The following is a 22,342-nucleotide window of genomic DNA, read 5'->3' on the forward strand; positions in this document are numbered from 1 at the left end:
TTCTCTAAAAGATAGATGAATCTCCAAGATCTGATTGTTTCTACCTCAGGCTGTTAAAAGAAGTAGGTGAAGAAATTGTAGCTGCTTTAATCATGATCTTCCAAAACTCTTTTGATTCAGAAGTTGTCCCTTTAGATTGGAAAGTTGCCAATACCACTTCCTTGTTTAAGAAGGGTAGGAGAGATAAACTAGGAAATTATAGGCCTATAAAAATTATAAATTTATAAAATTATAAAAATTATTTAAAAATTATAGGCCTATCTCTTTTGTAGGGACATTATTAGAATCGGTTATTAAGGGCAGAGTGAGCACATGGACCAAATATAAGCATGAATTTGTAAAAAGTAAGTCCTGTCTACTGAACCTAGGTGCATTTTTTGAAGATATAACTAACTAAATGTAACTAAATGGTGATTGTTATGAATATGGACTTCCAGAAGGCATTCAATAAGATTTAACATAAGAGACTTAACAAAAATGAGAGCACATGGATTTGGAGGAAACCTATTGATAGTGTTATATGAATTGGTTTGGAGGTAGAAGACAGAGAGTAAGGATAATCAATGGCCCAATCTTCCAAGGAGTGACAATCACCGTGGGATTGCCACTCCCGTTTTGTTTTTTTACACAGTGCCGGAACTCTGCATTCCTGGGCCAGACTTCCGAACCAGTTCTCTTCAGAATGACGAATAACTGTTCTCAGAGTCCTTCCTCATGGAGCAGGATCATCAGGGAAAGCCAGATCATCAGGGTGGCAGGGTGGGTAGGGTGCCAGATGGTAAGCTGGTGAGGTTGGGTCTGGGGAGAGTCGGAGAGACTGGGGGTTTCAGAGGTTCAGGGTCGAGCTGAAGGGTTTGTGGGGAGTCGGTGGGTCAGGGAGAGTCGAGGGTCAGGGGGAGTCAGTGGGTCAGGGGGTCGGAAAGTCAGGGGTGTCGGAGGGTTGCAGGGGTGAGGGGTGGAGCATGAGTCAGGGTGGTCAGTTGTATAGTCACCCAGGAATTAGGCATGGTTCTTTTTCAGTCTAGTGTTTCTTGGATAACTTTCTGGATAATTAAGTTGGAACTGTCCGAAGTCTCCAACTCTAACTCAGAGTTGGAGGCTTTTTCTGAGGGTCCCAGGAAGGTCCAGAATTGCCCATCGGATGTTCAAAATTCCCAGGCAATTCCTGCAGAGTCCTTGCATTTGGACTTCCAAGGGATCTCCTAGAGCATCTTTCAAGGTCCATGACCATCCAGAGACCCGAAGATCTGGCCCAATACAATTGCTGATGTGACTAGTAGTGGCCTCAAGGATCTGTACTGAGGCCTGAGCTTTTCACTATAAGTGAGTTAGATGAAGGAATAGAGAACTGTATATCCAAGTTTGCTGGCAACACCAAGTTAGGTGGCACAGTAAATAGTATAGATGGGAGCCGCAAGTTACAGAAGGGCATTGTTAGATTAAATGAATGGGCAAAATTGGGGCTTATGGAGTTCAATGTGGGCTGGTTTCTGGGCATCTGCCTTGGACCTAAGAAAATTAGATCAAAGTATTTTCTAAATTGTCAATGACGATGATTTTCTAAATGATGAGAAGCAGAGAAATTTAAGAGTTCAAGTACAGAAATAACTAAAAGTTTCTGAATAGGTACAAAAAGTGATTTAAAAGTCTGCTGAAGTGTTAATTTGTATCTCAAAGGGCCGGAAGTTACGCTAAAGCTATATAAAGTTCTAGTTAGATTCCATTTAGGGTGCTGCATCCAGTCCCACACCTCAAGGTGGATATATTGGCCTCAGTGTGGGTACAGTGCAGCTTCACCAGAATGTTATAGGCGCTAAAAGCATTAAATTATGAGAAAAGGTGGTACAGTCTGGGCTTGTATTTCCTTAGAGTGTCGAAGACTGATAGATCTTTGTTAGGCAATGGTTTTATAGAATATGGAGCCATGGCCTGTAAATGGAGTTAAAATACAGGATGCTCGTTTCCCAGTCGAGAACACAGACCTGATAGTTCCTGGCTCCGCCAAGCTGACCCTGGAAGGTCAGATGTTTGTTCCAGGTTGTGGTGGGGCCGGGGAGGGGGTTGGGTAGGCTGGATTAGAAGTTGGGCCTGCTGCCCCTAGAACTAGTGCAGAGGCTGCTGGTGCGAAGGAGGGCTGGGTGGAAGGCTTGCCTCTGTGCTCCGGCACTTTGCTGAAGTAAATTAAAGTACGATTAAAACAAAAAACAACTGTCTAACCCGTACCCCTCAACCCACCCCCACACATGGCCTCACCATGCCACCTCTTGCCCCCCACCCACCCCCATGGTCCTTCATGCTCCCTATGCCCACCCATGCCCCTCTACCCATCCTCCATGGTCCCTCATATGCCTATGCCATCCTTTGCTCCTTATATCCCCTATGCCAACACATGCACCCCACTCATCCCCATATCCCTTCATAGTCCCTGTGCCAATTTAGTGCCAACTTATGCCAACCAATGCCCTCATCCACCACCCTATGCTCTTACCCCTTCCATGCAAACTCACCTAGTATCCACCATGGGCAAACCTCAGGAGCCATGCTGACATAAAATAAAGTCTCTTATGAAAACATAATATAAACAAACATTTCTTTTCTGTAGCTACTTGGAGTCAGTCAAATTGCTCATTTAACAGGCTGTGATAATGTTAGGTTGTAACATGAGTCATATAGCTCAAATCCTATAATGATGTCTCTCAGGCCTATGTCAACAGACAGAATGAAGAAGCAGGAGCTGATTTTTTTTTAACCCCATACATTTTTTTAAATTTAAAGCCAAGCAGAGTTAAATCCCTTGACAGCTTTGACAGTTTGAATGAGTTTTGACAGCTTGACAGTTCTTTGACAGCCTTGATGTTCTTTGACAGTTTCAATACATTTGTGCACTTTTTACTCATAGTCATGTCTATTTTTAACAATCGCAAAGGGCACTTTATCTACCCCAAGTGCCTTACCTCTCTCAAAGGTGTCTGCGGACTATATCCAAAGAGATACATTACCTCTTCAAAATGGTATCCTGTCTATCTAAATGAATCCACAAGGTTCACACCTGCTCTTACCAAGTCTAATCAGTACACTTTGGGTTTCAGACACCTACTTTACCAAATCACATGAGTGGGGGTAGATTTTTATGGGCAGCTACCTCTGGGAACCACTGATGTGCAATTTATAACCCGCTCTCATTCCCCCACTGTGAAAATGGCAGATGCCAGCTTCAAGAGGATTTCTGTTTGCATGAAAATTCAGGCCTCAGATGAAACATGATCAAGCAGAACAGGCTTGAGGGACTGAATGGCATCCACCTGTTCCTATATTCCAGGTGGTGTTGATAAGGCGAGCACGACATCTCTGGGATGTCCTCTACCCCAGGGATGGCTCCAAGAAGTACACCAGCCTCGCCTCTCTAGCCTGGCAGGCCATAGCAAGGCAGGTCAGCGTGGCTGGTAACTGCCCCTGCAATGCAATCCGGTGCAGGAAGACGATGAACGATTCTCATCCACTCGCCAGGGTAAGTCAACCTTCAACTCCCGCCAATATCACTTATCATGGCATCAGGCACTCAAAGGGCTATTCTCTTCAGGGATCTCATACAACATTAGCAAGGGACACATTTCAGCACTGACTCACGGATACTTTCACATCACCACCACCATCCCATCTATCATAGATTCATCGAGTCATTCACGGCACAGGAGGCCATTCGGCCTATAAAGTCCATGCCTGTTTCCTGCGGACCAACCCTGCCAGTCCCAGTCCCCTGCTCAATCCCCATAGCCCTGCTCGTTTATTTCCTTCAAGAGTCCAACCAATTTCCTTTTGAAATCATTGTTTTTACTTCCACCACCATCATGGCAGTGAGTTCCCGGTTGTCACGAAAATAGACCACAGTTTCACCAACTGCCTACAAGCATATTGAACATTTTAAATAAGACCTGTGTTTTCTAAAGAAACACAAGTAAAGACACTGATCAAAAGATGGCTGATACTTTCTGGAAAATTCCTGTGTGGATTATACTGAAAGACCTGTTCTGAGAACATGGAATTTTGCATGAAAGAGGGGTCAAGGCCCACTTCAAACAGAGACACTTGAAGAAAGGTATGCAAAATGCAAAAGGCTGGGCTTTAATTTCCTATGGTTGTGGAGACAATGGACTCATCTCATCAGAAATCCAAAAAAACCATCTCCTGTTGATTTACATCTCAGAATGTGTAAAAAAAAAAGTTCTGAGATGAAAGCAAAATGGACTGTAGTTGTAAGACATGCTTATTTCTCTCTCCTGGATATACACAGAGAAGATGGGTTAAAACTGGCTGAAGACTAGCAAGTGGCATGACAGCAGATCAAAGAAGCAAGAAGCAACACCAGTCTTCTGTCTTCCCTGCAGAGACAGGCAGGCAATTCTCTCTCTTGCTGGAGGCAAGTTATCTAGCAGGTAGCAACCAGAAAGAAACAGGATAGCCTCTTCAGTTACCCCTGCAGAGACAACCAGGTCACCTCTCCCTCTGGGGACAAGCCAACAAGTGTCTCCAATAGACTGCAAGTCTGCCAAAGTCAGTTCTACTGAAATCACCCAACTTAACAGCTGCACCGTACCACCATCTATAACACATGGACAAGCCAAGGACTGATTGGTATATTCTTTTTAGCTTTGATTTGGACTCTTAACTTTCTCATTTCGGACGCATGTGCGTGTGTGCCTGTGTGTGTTTATTATTTTTCCTCAGGTTTTACTAACTAATAAGCTTATTCTTTTTCTGATTCAAGAAAGCCTGGTTAAATTGGCTCCTTACAAAAGAGTAAATACATTTGGATTAGGAAAAGGTATCCAAAAGAAATTTAAACAATCCTTTGTTGTGACCAAACAAGGAGGCTGGGAGAGATGGGAGCCAGCTTATTCCTCCTCACCCAGTCATAACAAAATTGCCAGGATTGTTCCCACAGACAAAACAGAAGAAGCAGAGCGGGGAAAGTAAATTGTCCCTTCGAAGCCAATTTTTAAAAACTGCACAAAGGTTTTCTTGATTCTGTGCAACTAAAGTGTAAAAATATCCACGTTTGATGCCAGTGCTTTTCTAGACGGAAGGGATATCACTTGTGAGAAATTAAAAGTTCTGTCCCTCAAAGAGTTAAAAGAGTTAGCTCGGCACCACAATTAGGTTTTCACCTAAAAGCCAGAAAACACGAAATTTTAAAAGTGGCCAACCACCTACAGATGGAAATTGAGGACAATGAAATGGATGAAGTAGAGGTAGAGAAAGTAAGATTGGAACAGCGGAAATTGGAACTGGAATTTCAGGAAAGGAAAAAAGAAAGGGAGGGAGAGAGAGACACAGGAAAGGGCCTGGAGAGAAGAGAGCGAATTTCAGGACACAAACCCCATCCTCAGCCCTTTCTAGGAGGGCTCACCACACGCATGGGGCATGCATGTTTCCCAACCTCTGCTCCATTCCTTCTCATCACATTCCTTCCTTTTGTCTTTGTGCAGTCCAAGCTGGCCCACAACAGGAGGGAAAGATCCCAGACAAGAGGAGGGACGGCCAACATAACAAAGCTCACCAAATTTGAGGAGGATGCCGCGGAGCTGGCTGGGGAGGACAGGGGTCGCTCCTGTTGGGAAGGCGAGATCCGCTTCTCCCAGCAACCCAGTGTGGATGACCCCTCCATGAGTTGATCACATTTTGACATTCACAGTGAGTTACATGCAAACTTGTACAATGCCTGCTCTTGAACTAAATTTGTCTTCTCTCTCCTTCAGGCACCAGCAGGTCCAGGTATACCAGGAGGGCCAGCCCCCAGACCACCTCAGAGGACAATGCTGAGGAACTGAGATCTGAGGAAGATCTGTCACTGTGCTCACCCGCACCCTCCATCAACGCAGAGGTACAAACATCAGTGGGTCTAGATTAGGCTCAGGGTCACTTTCTGGAGAACACCTCAATGACACATTTCCACAGCAGTCAGAGGCAGTGACAGCCCAGGTTTCTGGCACTTGGTGGGCTGCTGGAGATCAGCCACCCACTGAGTCCAAGTCAGGTGATGAGCCTCTGCGAGCAGCCGCTGACACAATGCTGGAGATGCAATGACAGGTGGCGGAAAATCTGACAGCGATGCAAGAGTCACTCTGCAGACGAGAGCAAAGGGTGGAGTCTGCCCCTGTTGTGAATGATGTCATGGCTCCAACATGGAAGTGCCTCAAGGTTACCATGGGAAGGGTGGCAAGTGCTTTGGAGACCTTGGTCTGGCAGGTTTTGCCGGATTTGCACTCAGAGCTGCACTCCATGGTTATAGGCATTAGTGGGATGCTTCAGTGGCTAGGCAAGGGTGGGGCAAGCACTTTGACCTTCCGCCAGGTGCCCCTTCTCCTCAAGGAGTAAAGGAGAGGCCCTTGGGCACCCGCGAGGAGGATGAGTGTCAGCCGGACACCGGGGGGCCTCCTCTCAGAGTGTCCAGCCGCTTAGGGACCCCTCTACCTGTGCTCCCATCCACACCAAGGAGGATGCATCTGCCCCTGAGCTGATCCTTATCAGGCTGTGCCCTCCAAGCCTCAGGCGACCAGAGGATGCCTGCCAAGGTCATCACAGAGATCAGGATGTTGTAGTCAGCAGGCTGCCTCCACCTCTGCTGCGAATGTCTTGGCTGCCCCCAAGCATAGCAGTAGGGTTAGGAAAGTTAAGAAATATTAACATCACTTCTGGGTCACAGGTGTGCAATCACTGTATATATCTTGTACTTTTGTAAATATGTTTGATGTCAATGAGAATGGTTTGGTCATTTGAAGGCATTGTGATTATGTATATTTGTGTCCTCTTATTGCGAGGTTTAGCCATCCTCCCACTCAGTGATCGCCTCCTTTGTGAGCCTCACATTCATGTGGTGCCGACCTCACTCAAGATAGTTTCCGGACCCTTGTGTGATGTCAAGGAGATGTGTAAAAATCTTCATTGGAAGCGTGTACTAAATGAACTTGTAACCCATATTGCTTGCGAGGGCTGCTCAGCAGCCTTGAAGGATTTGTTGCAGTTGTATCTCCTCAGTGGTAGTGCCAAAGCACATGACCTGATGAGATGATGATATCTCCAACCATGTGCTCATCTCACTGGCTGTTGTAGTTTCTCATTAAGGTGGCCATAAATGCATCAAGTTCTTTGACACAGTGTTTGAGCTGTTGTATCGATTTTTACTTGCCAGAGCGTACGCAGAAAGGGTGCACGGCTCACCTTTTCAGAGATCCTGGCCTGGTGAATCATGAGGGTTGAAGGTGCAAGTCTGAATGCTGAACTTGCTCTCGATGTGACTGGTTGTAAAGCCCTTTCAGTGCAATGGCATGACACTAATGGACAGGTGGAATGTGGTCATCTGCCATTGCCTTCACATTACTCCTCCTGGAATCTTGTGGCAATTAATGTGGCACAGACACATCTTCCAAGTCGTGCTTCCTCGATGGCATTGTCATGTGGAAGCTGACCCTCATCTCTCTCATCAGGTTCCTGGCCCTTCCTGCTCTTCATCATTCAAGGAGCTCCCATCCCCTTCCATTTCTCCCTCTGGCAAGGGATCCCCCTTTTGAAGCGCCAGGTTGTGAAGGACGCAACAGACCATTACTATGCAGGAGACCCTCTCTAAAGTATACTGCAGAGCCCCACCTGAGCTGTCCAAACATCAAAAGTGCATCTTCAGGATGCCAATGGTCTGCTTGATTATGGATCGTGTGGAGTTATGAGTTACGTTGTACCTTTCCTCTGATGCACTCCGAGGGTGTCATGAGCCATTGCTTGAGCAAGTACCCCTTATCCCCAGGTAGCCTTCCCTGCACATGCTGAGACCCCTCCAATATGTGAGGCACTGAGGATGAGTGACTGAGGATGTATAACTCATGGGAACTCCCAGTGTACCTGGCACAAACGTGCATGACATGCTTCTGATGATCACACACCAGTTGAACACTGATGGACTGAAACCCTTTATGGTTGATAAACATTGGGGCTGATGCCATGGAGCCCTCAAAAGCCACATGGGTGCAACCGATTGCACCCTGCACTCTTGGATAGCTGTAAACCCATTAAATCTAGCAGCCTGGCTAGCATCATCAAGTGTGAAGTGCACATATTGATGAGTCTTGCAGTAGAGGGCATCTGTGACCTCCTTGATACATCTACGTGTGGCGGGCTGCACGTTAATGTTGAAATGGAGTGACCATAATGTGAAGCCAATGACTCTCTTGTTTTTTGGCACCAAAAGGCAATGGCTCTAATGGAACCTTCTCAAGGAAGCCTTTCCATTTTTTCTCAGCTCTAATTTAATTTCAGTCTTGTGCCTCTAAGAACTTTGGGGGTGTCCCCTGAAAGGGCCCCTTAGTCCAGCCTTGCACTCCCCCCACACTGCCTTTGACCTCTTCTATACATATTTGTTTCTAGTTTTGATTTCAAACAACGCCATTGCCTCATTTTTTTCAAGATGGTGGTGCATCATTTTTATTTTGAGACCAGCTTTAACCCTCCTCCTGTCAGTGTTAAGGTCCCTCTAATTTACCTGGAACCTCACAATGTGAAGGTAGAGCTCCCTCCTGTTATTCTCCAGCCTCCCCCAGTAACCGTGGATCCCATTGTTGTTGTGGTCAACATTCCTACCCTCCCCCGTGAGCCCATCACTGTTGACATGCCCATGCCCCATGTGAACCCACCCTCCCCATCTAGTGGCTGTGTGTACGGTCACCCTCAGAGGAGATACCCCCCAACGCCTCCACACCAAGAAAGCTTCAAATAACCTCCCTTTATTACATTTTCCCCATCTACAGGCTGCAAATGCTTCCCATAACCATGGCCATCGCATCTGCAGCCTAGTACCGAGTTAGAAAAGCCCATGGCCACCGACAGTGAAAGCACCCTGCACACCAAGCTATGCATTATCCCAACTGAGCACTCAGGCCTTGCCCCTCCCTGGAGTTGGAATACAACATGCGAGCCATGCATAGCCCTGTAGCATGACTCGCTGCACCCCAGGGCTGTCTCTACTCTCTCACTACTACCTGTTGGCCCCAGACCAAGGGCTTTATCATTCAATGAAATCCCCAGTGTCCTCATGACTGATCACAACACTGTCTCCCTTCCCCACCTCCCCCCTGCCACCTTCCCACCTCTCCATGAGTCTCTGTGCACCCCATCCCTCTTGTGCCACACTGACATAGGCCTCCAAACAGTCAGGGGGAGATAGAGGAGCAGATATGTAGGCAAATCTCAGAGAAGTGTAAAAATAATAGGGTAATAATAATAGGGGCTTTCAACTTCCCCAATATTAACTGGGATAATCTTAACGTGAAAGGCTTAGAGGGGGCAGAATTCTTAAAGTGCATCCAGGAGAGCTTTTGAGCCAGCACGTAGAAAGTCCTACAAGAGAAGGGGCAGTTCTGGACCTAATCTTAGGGAATGAAGCCAGGCAAGCGGTAGAAGTGTCAGCTGGGGAGCATTTCGGGAATAGTGACCATAACTCTGTAAGATTTAAGGTAGTTATGGAAAAGGACAAAGTTGGACTGGAAGTAAAGGTCTTGAATTGGGGGAAGGCTGATTTCAATATGGTAAGACAGGATCTGGCCAAAGTGGACTGGGAGCAGCGACTTGTAGGAAAATCTACATCAGACCAGTGGGAGTCATTCAAAAAGGAAATAGTGAGAGTTCAGGGCCAACATATTCCCGTAAAGGTGAAGGGTGGGACCAACAAGTCCAGGGAACTCTGGATGTCAAGGGACATAGAGGATTGGATAAGAGAAAAAAAGGAGACTTATGGCAGATCCAGAGGGCTGAAAACAGCAGAAACCCTACAGGCGTATAGAAAGTGTAGGGGGGGCACTTAAAAAAGTAATTAGGAAAGCGAAGGAGGGGCATGAAATGACACTGGCAGGCAAGATAAAGGAAAATCCCAAGGCATTTTATAAATACATTAAAGGCAAGAGGATAACCAGGGAAAGAGTAGGGCCCATTAGGGACCAAAGTGGCAATCTGTGCGTGGAGCTGGAGGGTGTAGGTGAGGTTTTAAATGATTACTTTTCATCTGTGTTCACTATGGAGAAGGACAATATATGTGTAGAAATCAGGGAAGGGGACTGTGATATACTTGAACAAATTAGCATTGAAAGGGAGCAGGTATTAGCGGTTTTAGTGGGCTTAAAAGTGGATAAATCCCCAGGCCCAGATGAGATGTATCCCAGGTTGCTATGTGAGGCAAGGGAGGAGATTTCAGGGACTCTAACACTAATTTTCAAATTCTCACTGGCCATAGGAGAGGTGCCAGAGGACAGCAGGATAGTGAATGTGGTACCATTATTCAAGGAGCCCTAGCATAGGAACATAGAAACATAGAAAATAGGAGCAGGAGTAGGCCATTTGGCCCTTCAAGCCTGCTCCGCCATTCATTATGATCATGGCTGATCATCCAACTCAATAGCCTGCTCCTGCTCTCTCCCCATATCCTTTGATCCCTTTCGCCCCAAGAGCTATATCTAACTCCTTCTTGAAAACATACAATGTTTTGGCCTCAACTACTTTCTATGGTAGCGAATTCCACAGGCTCACCACTCTCTGGGTGAAGAAATTTCTCCTCATCTCAGTCCTGAATGGTCTACCCCATATCCTCAGACTGTGACCCCTGGTTCTGGACTCCCCCACCTTTCGGAACATCCTTCCTGCATCTACCCTGTCTAGTCCTGTTAGAATTTTACAGGTTTCTATGAGACCCCACCTCATTCTTCTGAACTCAAGCGAATATAATCCTAAACGCCTCAATCTCTCCTCGTATGTCAGTCCTGACATCCCAGGAATTAGTCTGGTAAACCTTCGCTGCACTCCCTCTATAGCAAGAACATTCCTTCTCAGATAAGGAGACAAAAACTGCACACAATATTCCAAGTGTGGTCTCACCCAAGGCCCTGTATAATTATAGCAAGACATTCCTGCTCCTGTACTCGAATTCTCTCGCTATGAATACCAACATACCATTTGCCTTCTTTACCCCCTACTGCACCTGCATGCTTACCTTTAACTGCCTTCCTGTTTTTGCTACCAAAGTGGATAACCTCACATTTATCCACATTATACTGCATCTGCCATGCATTTGCCCACTCACTCAGCTTGTCCAAATCACACTTAAGTATCTCTGCATCCTCCTCACAGCTCACCCTCCCACCCAGCTTTGTGTCATCTGCAAATTTGGGGATATTACATATAGTTCCCTCATCTAAATCATTAATATATATTGTGAATAGTTGGGGTCCCAGCACCGATTCCTGCGATACCCCAATAGTCACTGCCTGCCATTCGGAAAAAGACCCATTTATTCCTACACTTTGTTTCCTATCTACCAACCAGTTTTCTATCCATCTCAATACACTACCCCCAATCCCATGCGCTTTAATTTTACACGCCAATCTCTTTGTCGAAAGCAAAACTGAAGTCAATGGGAATCAGGGGGAAAACTCTCTACTGTTTGGAGTCATGCCTAGCACAAAGGAAGATGGTTGTGGTTGTTGGAGGTCAGTCATCTCAGCTCCAGGGCATCACTGCAGGAGTTCCTCAGGGTAGTGTCCTTGGTCCAGCCATCTTCAGCTGCTTCAGGAATGACCTTCCTTCCATCATTAGGTCAGAAGTGGGGATGTTCGCTGATGATTGCACAATGTTCAGCACCGTTCGCAACTCCTCAGGTACTGAAGCAGTCCATGCCCAAATGCAGCAAGTCCTGGACAACATTGAGGCTTGAGTTGACAAGAGGCAAGTAACATTCGCACAACACAAGTGCCAGACAATGACCATTTCCAACAAAATAGAATCCAACCACCTCCCCTTGATGTTCAATGGCATTACCATCACTGAACCCCCCACTATCAACATCCTGGGCATTAGCATTGACCAGAAACTGATCTGGACTAGCTATATAAATACTGTGGCTACAAGGGCAGGTCAGAGACTAGGAATCATGCGACAAGTAACTCACCTCCTGACTCCCCAAGGCCTGTCCACCATCTAGAAGGCACAAGTCAGGAGTGTGATGGAATACTCCCCACTTGCCTGAATAAGTGCAGCTCCCACAACACTCAAGAAGCTTGACACCATCCAGGACAAAGCAGCCTGCTTGGTTGACACCACGTCCACAAACATTTATTCCCTCCACCACTTATGCACAGTAGCAGCAGTGTGTACCATCTACAAGATGCATTGCAGGTATTCACCAAGGCTCCTTAGACAGCACCTTCCAAACCTACGACCACCACCATCTAGAAGGACAAGGGCAGAAGATAGATGGGAACACCACCACCTGGATGTTCCCTCCAAGCCACTCACCATCCGAACTTGGAAATATGTCACCGTTCCTTCACTGTTGCTGGGTCAAAATCCTGGAACTTCCTTCCTAACAGCACTATGGGTGTACCTACACCACAGAGACTGCAGTGGTTCAAGAAAGCAACTCACCACCACTTTCTCAAGGGCAACTAGGGATGGGCAATAAATACTGGCCCAGCCAGTGAAGCTCACATCCCATGGATGAATAAAAAAAAGGGTAGTAGGGATAAACTAGGTAATTACAGGCCAGTGAGTCTAACATCAGTAGTACGGAAACTGGTGGAAAAAATTCTGAGGGACAGGATTAATCTCCACTTGGAGAGGCAGGGATTAATCAGGGTTAGTCAACATGGCTTTGTCAGGGGGAAGATCATGTCTAACAAATTTGATTGAATTTTTCAAGGAGGTGACTAGGTGTGTAGATGAGGGTAGTGCAGTTGATGTCATCTTCATGGACTTCAATAAGGCTTTTGACAAGGTCTTGCATTGCAAGGCCAAGAAGGTAAGAGCCCTTGGGATCCAGGGCAATTTGGCAAATTGGATCCAAAATTGGCTTAGTGGCAGGAGGCAGAGGGTGATGGTCGAAGGTTGTTTTTGTGATTGGAAGCCTGTGATGAGTGGTGTACCGCAAGGATTGGTGCTGGGACCCTTGCTTTTTGTAATGTACATTAATGATTTAGACATGAATATAGGAGGTATGATCAGTAAGTTCACAGATGACACGAAAATTAGTGGTGTAAATAGTGTGGAGGGAAGCCTTAGATTATAGGATGATACAGATGGGCTAGTAAGGTGGGCAGAGCAGTGGCAAATGGTATTTAATCCTGAGAAGTGTGAGGTGATGCATTTTGAGAGGACTAATACAGCAAGGGAATACACAATGAATGGTAGGACCCTAGGAAGTACAGAGGATCATAGGGACCTTGGGTGTACATGTCCATTGATCCCTGAAGGCAACAGCACAGGTAGATAAGCTGGTTAAGAAGACATATGGGATACATGCCTTTATTAGCCGAGGCATAGAATATAAGAGCAGGGAGGTTATGTTGGAGCTGTATAAAATGCTAGTTAGGCCATAGCTGGAGTACTGTGTGCAGTTCTGGTCACCACACTATAGGAAGGATGTGATTACACTGGAGAGGGTGCAGAGGAGATTCACTAGGATGTTGCCTGGGCTGGAGTGTTTCAGCTATGAAGAGAGACTGATTAGACTAGGGTTGTTTTCCTTAGAGCAGAGAAGGCTGAGGGGGTCCCAATAGAGATATACAAAACTCTGAGGGACATAGATAGGGTAGATAGGAAGAAATTTTTTCCCTTAGCGGAGATGTCAATACCCAGGGGGCACAGATTTAAGGTAAGGAACAGAAGGTTCAGAAGGGATTTGAGGAAACAAATTTTCACCCAGAGGGTGGTTGGAATCTGGAACACTGCCTGAGGGGGTGATAGAGGCAGGAACCTTCACAACATTTAAGAAGTATTTAGATGAGCACTTGAAACGTCATAGCATACAGGGCTACGGGGCAAGTCCTGGAAAATGAGATTAGAATAAATAGACACTTAATAGCCAGCACGGACACAATGGGCCGAAGGGCCTGTTTCTGTGCTATATAACTGTATGACTCTGTGACTATGATATACCTTCCCTCTTCCTATTCCGGAGTCTGCGTACATCCCCTTCCATTCATATATTTTTTAAAATTTATTCATGGGATGTGGGCTTCACTGGCTGGGCCAGCATTTATTGCCCATCTCAAGTTGCCCTTGAAAAGGCTGTGGTGAGCTGCCTTCTTGAAACGCTGCAGTCCATGTGGTGTAGGTACATCCACAGTGCTGTTAGGAAGGGAGTTCCAGGATTTTGACTCAGTGACAGTGAGGGAAAGGCGATATATTTCCAAGTCAGGATGGTGACTGACTTGAAGGGGAACTTCCAGGTGGTGGTGGTCCCATCTTTCTGCTGCCCTTGTCCTTCTAGATGGTAGTAGTCATGGGTTTGGAAGGTGCTATCTAAGGAGCCTTGGTGAATTCCTGCAGTGCATCTTGTAGATGGTCCACACTGCTGCTACTGTGCGTCGGTGCTGGAGGGAGTGAATGTTTGTGGATGTGGTGCCAATCAAGCGGGCTGCTTTGTCCTGGAATCCCATCCACCCCCTTGTGTGTCTGCATTGCAGTTTTCCTTGTTGGGCTCCAGCTTCCCACCTCTCGGTCTCCCCTCTGCCTGCTATTGTTACCCCTCCACCCCTACCCCCTTCCTACCTCTTTGCCTCTGTGTGTCTGTCAACCCCCTCACCTCCTTCCAACCTCTTTGCCCCCTGTGCATCTGTCAACCTCACCACCCCCGTCCAACCCCTTCCTACCCCTTTGCCCCCGCCCCGGTGTGTCCATCAATCCCCCCACCCCCTTCCAACCCCTTCCTACCTCTTTTCCCACCCTCACCAGTCTCTATTTGAGGGTGCAGCCCTGCCTGAGAGCCACTACACAGTGGTGTCCTCCCGGAGTATGGAGGCACTCACTGGGAGCAGACCAACCCTACACCCCCAGCAGTGTGATGCTCCACTGGCATTGCAATGAAACCAGAGCAGCACTGTTGCAGGTAGGCTTTGAATGTTGCACTCACTTCGCAGACACGAGTGAAGTGAGATTTGACCCCTGCAAGTAACTCATTTTCAAATGCGATTCAGACCACTGTGATTTCCTGCTGGCATGACGCAAAATTGCAAAGCACCACATAATTCCAGTGAGAAGCATACTTAATGAGCATTCATGAGATGGTAATGAATGCAAATGGCGTTCACGTCACAACTCAGCGGGATACCTGACTCACCATTAGCCCGCTGTTAAAGATGTTAGGGGAGAATTGTAAACTATTCTCACACTGGCTGGAATCCAATTTTTGGCCTCTTGCCAGATTTTCCACTCCCACCAGCCACGAAACTCGCTGCAGGCGGGATGGGAAAATTCCACCCTTAGTGTTCATTGCCAGTAATTTTTGATTTTATTCCAGAAATGTTAATACAGATATCTGCAAAATCATAGATTTGAAGACTCATTGCTGTAAACCTGGGTGACCCTTAGGCTCCAGTCCAGCATGTTACTTTGCCAAACTCCAGGCAATAGTTTCCGAAGCTCTGCTGGAGCAAAAGGCACAAATTGCAAGTTTGTTGCTTTGTTGTCATTGTAATATTATCTCCTCTCCTCTAACCACGGAGGAACATTAGCGGAAAATCAAGATAATTGCTGATGATGCAAAATGGTTATTTAGAATAACAATATTCTAAATATGTTAAACAAGTACACCACAATTTACCCCAAATCACTTCCATAAGCACAGGCACCAACTCCAGTAGAACCACATTGCAAATTCATTTTGTTTGCTGTAAGGAGAAAAAACTGGATCATTTAGTACAAACATACACATACAAAAGAACTCAGACATACACATCCACAAACACATTTCACACACACACGCAACATTAAACTTTTACTCATTCAAATATTATGGGCACCAGACATAAAGTTTATATTTCATTCTGATATTTATTGTGGAATCAGTGCTGATATAAAGTCAGGAGTAAAAGTATCTAAAAGTCTAAGGCCGGGATTTTTGGCTCCATTTCACAGTGGGCATCATGATGGGCAAGAATGGAAAATATCGCGAGAAGGCCAAAAATCGATTTCATAAAACCAGGTCACGATTGTGCTCTTCACCATCAATGGCAGGCTGCATTTCCCACCACAGAACATCGGGAACGTCACTTCAATATTTTTGCATATCTTTATGAAGTTTCCTTGCCAGAATCATCCCCCCCACGTTGGATCATTTGGGCACGTTGGCATGCAATTAGAATGATGTGTACCTGGCAACCTGCATTTCGCTCCTCACCTCGAGGTCAGTTCGCCTACCTTGCATCACACAGCGTTTGAGGAAATCAGGGCCAGGCTTCGTGGGCAGCATCACTTCGCTTTCAGGGGGTGTCACAGGCAAGTATCTACCTACCAGACCAGCGGTAAGGTGGGGGTGGCTTCTCATGGGCTGCCAAGCTAGGCCTGTACTGGGGAAGTGGGGGAAAGTGACCTCACACAGGAGAAGGGGCTGCAAGGCTAGTGCTGTACTGCGGGTTACGAGTGGAGAAGGTTGCACTCAGACACCTGACTGCGGGGGCGGGGGGGGTGGGGGTGGGGGGGGGGGTTGAGGGTGGGGGGCGGGGGCAGTGAGTGGGGGGTATATGTTGAACAGCGTAAGTGGCCTCAAGACGGGGATGGGTGAGGTCTACATGAACCATAAGCACAACCACACCAAAATGTTCAGAGGCTAACAGTCAGACATGAAACAGATACACAACAGGATCGAAGAATACATGGGGTGGATGGAGAGGTCTGTGAGGGAGGGAAACCTGAACATGAAGCTCCTCCATACGCACATAGAGAGGGTCTAAGCTGGTCAGGCAGTCTCTTTCTCATTGACACTGCAGAGAGGAGGCCATCAAGAAGGCGGAGGCTGGATTTATGGCTGTCTGCATTATTGCTTGCAGCCAGGAGAGAAGAAGGAGATTGAGATGGAGGCAGCTGGATTGAAAAAGGGAGGAGCAAGACCCTCAAAACCAAGGGCCAGCAGGGCTTTCTCTGGACGCAGAGAATGAGGCTCACAAAGACGTCATACGTAGGCAGCTCGCAAGACCCAGGGTGTAGAGAACTCGCATGTCTTATCTGCAGATGAACAAGAACCAGTGTCGCCAATGCCTCCGCATGTCCAGGGATCTGGTGACTCACATTAGCCACATTCTCCAGGAATTGGCACCACCGGGGCTGGGAGGACATCTATTGCCATTGGCTCTGAAAGTGACAGCCGCACATAGCTTCTACGCCAATGCTTCCTTCCAGGGCTCCACTGAGGACCTCTGCAGGATCTCTCAAGCGTCCACTCACTAATGCATACAGCTTTTTTGCAAGCCCCACAATTACGACAACTTTGACAGAGATCAAGAAAGTCAGGATGCCAGAGCACTGGGCTTTGCAGTGATTCCCAGATTCCACAGGTGCAGGGAGCCATCGACTGCACTCATGAAGCTATAAAAGCTCCCTGGCAACAGGCACTCCAATACATAAATAGGGAAGGGTTCCACTCACTCAATGTGCAGCTGGTCTGTGACCATAAAAAACTTATCATGCAGGTCTGTGCCAGATACCCAGGAAGCATCCACAACTTGAGTTGATTGCAAATCCCAGACATTAAGGGACCACACAGGATCCAGGGCTGGCTCCTGGGTGACAAAGAGTACCCACAAAGGAAGTGGCTGATGTCCGTTCGGTGTCCTCAGAATCATAGAGTCATAGTCACAGAGTCATAGAGTCATACAGCACAGAAACAGGCCCTTCAGCCCATCATGTCCATGCCGGCCATCAAGCACCTATCTATTTTAATCCCATTTTCCAGTGCTTGGCCCATAGCCCTGTATGCTATGGCATTTCAAGTGCTTATCCATATCCTTCTTAAATGTCGTGAGGGTTCCTGCCTCTACCACCCCTCAGGCAGTGTGTTCCAGATTCCAACCACCCTCTGGGTGAAATAAGGTTTCCTCAAATCCCCCCTAAACCTCCTGTCCCTTGCCTTAAATCTGCAGAAAGAAAGTACAACGAATGTCTTGGAGCTACGCAAGTCTTGGTGGAGCACACTATAGGGATCTTAAAGATGCAATTCCAATGCTTTGACAGACCTGGTGGAGCACTCCAGTACAATCCCCAGAGGGTCTCACAGATCAGCAAGGCTTACTCCGCGCTGCATAACCTGGTGCTGCAAAGAGGGAGGTCTTGCCAGGTGACGAGATGGAGGAGCTGCACGTCTCCTCTGATGAGGAGGACCTCGAAGGGGAGGAAGGTGATGAGTTCGAGGAAGCCAAGGCTGCAGGGGAAGAGGCCATAGCAAAGCCAGATGAGGCAGGCGGGCATATGAGGCCCCAATAGACACCAGATTCCACCAGGAGGATGATGTGTTTTAGTGAGTACCCTCTTGGGCAAGAGCCCTCCATCCTTGGCCAGCATGAGCACCAGTGTTGAAATTCCTCTCATTTCGTCCATGCACTTCAACATGAGAGTGAATAGTTACACAACAGGCTCACATTGTCCTGATCCTTTGAAGGATGGTGAACCCTCGAGAGCATGTGTCACTGCTGAGATGAGGTGCTAACTGGAGGAGGGTGTCCTGGCATCAGACATCAGAAGGTGCTGCCTCTTCAAGCGTCTCTCCAGCGCCCCAGCCGCAACAACATCCTACAAGAGCTGTCGGTCGATCCTCAGTGGTCTCGGAGCTGTATGCCTTCAATGTGACAAGGCTTCTCAAGGAGATCCATCTGAAGCAACAGAACTACGTGCTCTGTGTAGCATCGATGGTGAATCAGATAATTCACACTTGGGGCAAGACAGCCGATGATGTTCTGCTGCTGTGAATCCATTTAGAAATGAATCAATTGTCTGTGGTGCATTCTTCCAAATCACACTGACATCCGGCACTCTCAGTTAGGGATCCTGGGCTGCATTTATCCTCAGCTTAATTTGGATGCATGATGACATCTATCACTTACCTGCCAGACATTAAAATGCCTCCTCTTTAACACAGACATTGTGCCCTCATGGCCAGCCCTGGCCCTTGCCAAGTCAAACATGCTAAGTCACCATGAAGCCCTCAAGGGCACGTGTCATTGCGAATAAACAGCAGACTTCAGCTTCAGTACATCCTCGCTCCAATCCCATTGCTCCCCTCCACATTGTCTCCCTTACACTATGTGCACTTCCAGAGCCTGCTTAAAGCCTCTATTGCCTGCGAGAAAACACTATTTGCAATTAGCATCAGTGACCTTGGTAAGTGCTCAGGTGAGGGGACGCACAGCGCTGCATCCCTAGTTTGTGACAAGAGCAAGACACACAACCGTAGGGTGAGAGACATTCATGGTTGGAAGTTTGAGCACCAGGCTGAGAGGGGCCGAGCTTTGTCACCGTGAGGTGGCAAAGTGCCCTCACTTATTGGTGAGCTTGGCAGATGTGCACTTGGAAGGTCAAAAACGTGGTTGGCTGACAGCAACACACACAAGTTCTGAGTATGTGCTCATGGCATAAACACCCTGCCGAGAGGTGTAACAGAGTTACACGATATATAACCCTTCTCCATGCATGAACACACCTGTCCTGGTACACTGCACCTTCACCTTTCAAGAATGCAGAGGAAATTGGATAGCACCTCTACACACAAACTCACAAGAATAAACATGACATGACCCTGCAAAGCAACTGAACGAGGTTCCTTCCAAAGGACACTTAACATTAAGATTGTTAAAATGCTGAGATTAATCTGAAAAAGGGGCACACGCTGTGGTGATTTGGAAGCACACTACATAGACGAGAGGCCCATGATAGCGACATCTGTGAGATAAATGGGGGAAGGGACCATGGTATCACACCTGATTGACAGCAACACAGCTCAAAAAGGGGCATGCACAAGAGGAGATGTGAAATGGGTGAGATTCTATTTACAGTTGTGAACAGCTGTGCCACCGTTGTGCTCCTAAATCTTTTTAACTTTCCTAACCTTATCACTACGTCTTGGTGCTTCCCCAACATGCACAGTGGAGTTGGAAGCAGCCTGCTGCAGCTATGCCCTACTATCTGTGATGACCTTGGCGGGCATCCTCTGAAGGGCTGAGACCTAAAGGGACCCGGCCTGCTTTGGATGTCCTGCTCAGGTGCAGGTGCACTCTCCTCGGCCTGTGGAGCTACAGCTGCTGGGGTCATGGGAAGGGGGGATTTGGATAGGCCGGAGACCCCCAGAGTCACCTGGCTATACGGCCCTGGGGTGTCCAGCTGCTGGTCCTCCTCCCTATGGGAGGAGGACCCCTGGGTGACTCCTTGAGGAGAAGGGGCAGCTGGAGTGAGAGCTAGGTACCCCTCCCACCTCTCGCATAGCCACTCAATAATGCGACCACTGGCTACAGCAATGGCGTGCTGCTCCTGCACAGGTCTTCACAGCTGCTGCCATCCTGCCAGTGTTGACCTGGGTTCGTTGGCATGCCGACGCTATCACCTCAGATAGCAGACAATCTCCTCCACCATCCATTGCAATCTGAAGACTGCAGATGACGTTCCTTCCTGATGTTCCCGTGATCTTCGCTGCAGCTCCAGGAACTGATTTAGGGCCAAGCCCAGAGGCTCATCATCTGACTCGGACTCAGCAGAATTGTGGCCTTGAGCAGTCCTCCGAGGGCCGATGACCTCGGCTGTCCCTGCCTCCGCCTGCTGTGGACCGGATTATGTGCTGTGCTCACTGGATTGTGACCCCCAAGCGTGTGTCTGCGCTGGTGGAGGGTGTGGGTGAGCGCTGTGATGGGTCTTCTATGGTGCTCTCCTCTGGTTCCTTATCTGAGGTGACCTCAGGGGTGGAGATGAGGATTGTGGATGCCATCGGACACTTTCCAGATGTGCCTATAAGAGAAAGGAGAGACAATTAGTGCATGGCAGGCAACTCTAAAACAGGACAAAGCACTCAGAATACGGTTGTCTGAGAGGTGAACTGGTGCAGGATCCTCACTTGGGTGTGTGCCAACAACCCCACCATTGCTGCATGCACGGTCAATGTCCTTTCCAACCAGCTCAATGATTTGATTCTCGAACTCTGCAAGGACCTTGATGTTGGGCACTCCACCCCCCCATCTGGAGAGGTCCCTTTTATTATGCGTGAACTTGAGCTGCATAAAGACAGACAGAGAGAGAGTGTGAACAAGGTACATGCCAGAGCAGGTGATAAGGGTGCCTGGCATATGTGGGTGGTGAGGGGAGCCCTGGATGGGATGAGGATGTGATCTCCAGGGTAGATGAGTCCAGATGGAGATGTGAGGGTGTGTGAGAGAATGAGTGGTGATGCCCTTTGAGCTGGCAGTGAATGTATGATGGGTTTGTGAGTATGTGAGTTGAGAGTGATGAAATGGTTGACTTACCCTGGCGGAATGGATGAGATCATTCATCCTCTTCCTGCACTGGGTGCCTGACCTCCTCTGGGCCATGTTGGCACTGACCCTCGCTGCCAACACTTCCCAAGCTGAATTGGTCACCTTGCTGGACTTCCTGCGGCAAGAGCTGGAGTAGAGGGCATGCTGGCGGGCCTCAACCCAGCAGCACTCTGCTGAGGCGTCACTGAATTTGGGGGCTACTGTATGCTTGGGTTTTGAGGCCATGGCTTCAATGGAGCAGTCCTGGGTTGCAACATTGGGAAGGCTGTGTGTGCCTACACTTTAAATATGGAGACTGGAGTGAGGAAGCGGTGAGCTGATGGCAGGGTGGACGAATCACAGGCCACCCGACAGCCACCTGGCATTTTTCATGCGCATGCATAATTAATGAGGCAGGGAGCAGATGATACAGTGCGAAATCTTGCCATTGTGATCGGAGGAAACAACGTTGTTTTTCACTTCTGCTTCCGCACTTAGTGCAATGGGGGGATAATCCTGCCCTAAGTTTCACTGGTGACATTTAAAGCTCCGTTGAAAACAGCAAGCATTTATTTTACTAATATTGTTCAATTGTGCAAGGCTTCGACAACAGCGCTCAACCAAAAGAGCAGTCTAATTTTACTCTGTGTCAGGTATAAAACTCCAAAGGAAAAAAAAAGCTACAGTATTCTTTTGTTAAATGCATAATTTTTACTAAAATATTTGAATTCTCCAATAATTTGGCTCAAGTGATGTCAATAGCATCAAAGTGGGAATTTATTGCCAGAAAGATTAGATTCTCAGATCATTTGAATTAAGTGGGCCTTCTCTTCAAGTTAGCCCAACTCTTTACCTAGCAGCCATTCAACCTTTCATCTTGCTGAGGTGGACATAGTGTTAACTTATTCTTAGCTATGGGGAAAAGCTGGATTCTGCAGGGATTGAAAACCACTTCTTATCATACTACAGTAATAGGAAAACTCTATGGAAAGTCTAAAGGACGGTTATCACCAGGTAAAGACACAACTAACATCGAACAGCCCATT

The sequence above is a fragment of the Cetorhinus maximus genome, chromosome 1 (genome assembly GCF_964194155.1).
Source record: "Cetorhinus maximus chromosome 1, sCetMax3.hap1.1, whole genome shotgun sequence".
Taxonomy (NCBI): Eukaryota; Metazoa; Chordata; class Chondrichthyes; order Lamniformes; family Cetorhinidae; genus Cetorhinus; species Cetorhinus maximus.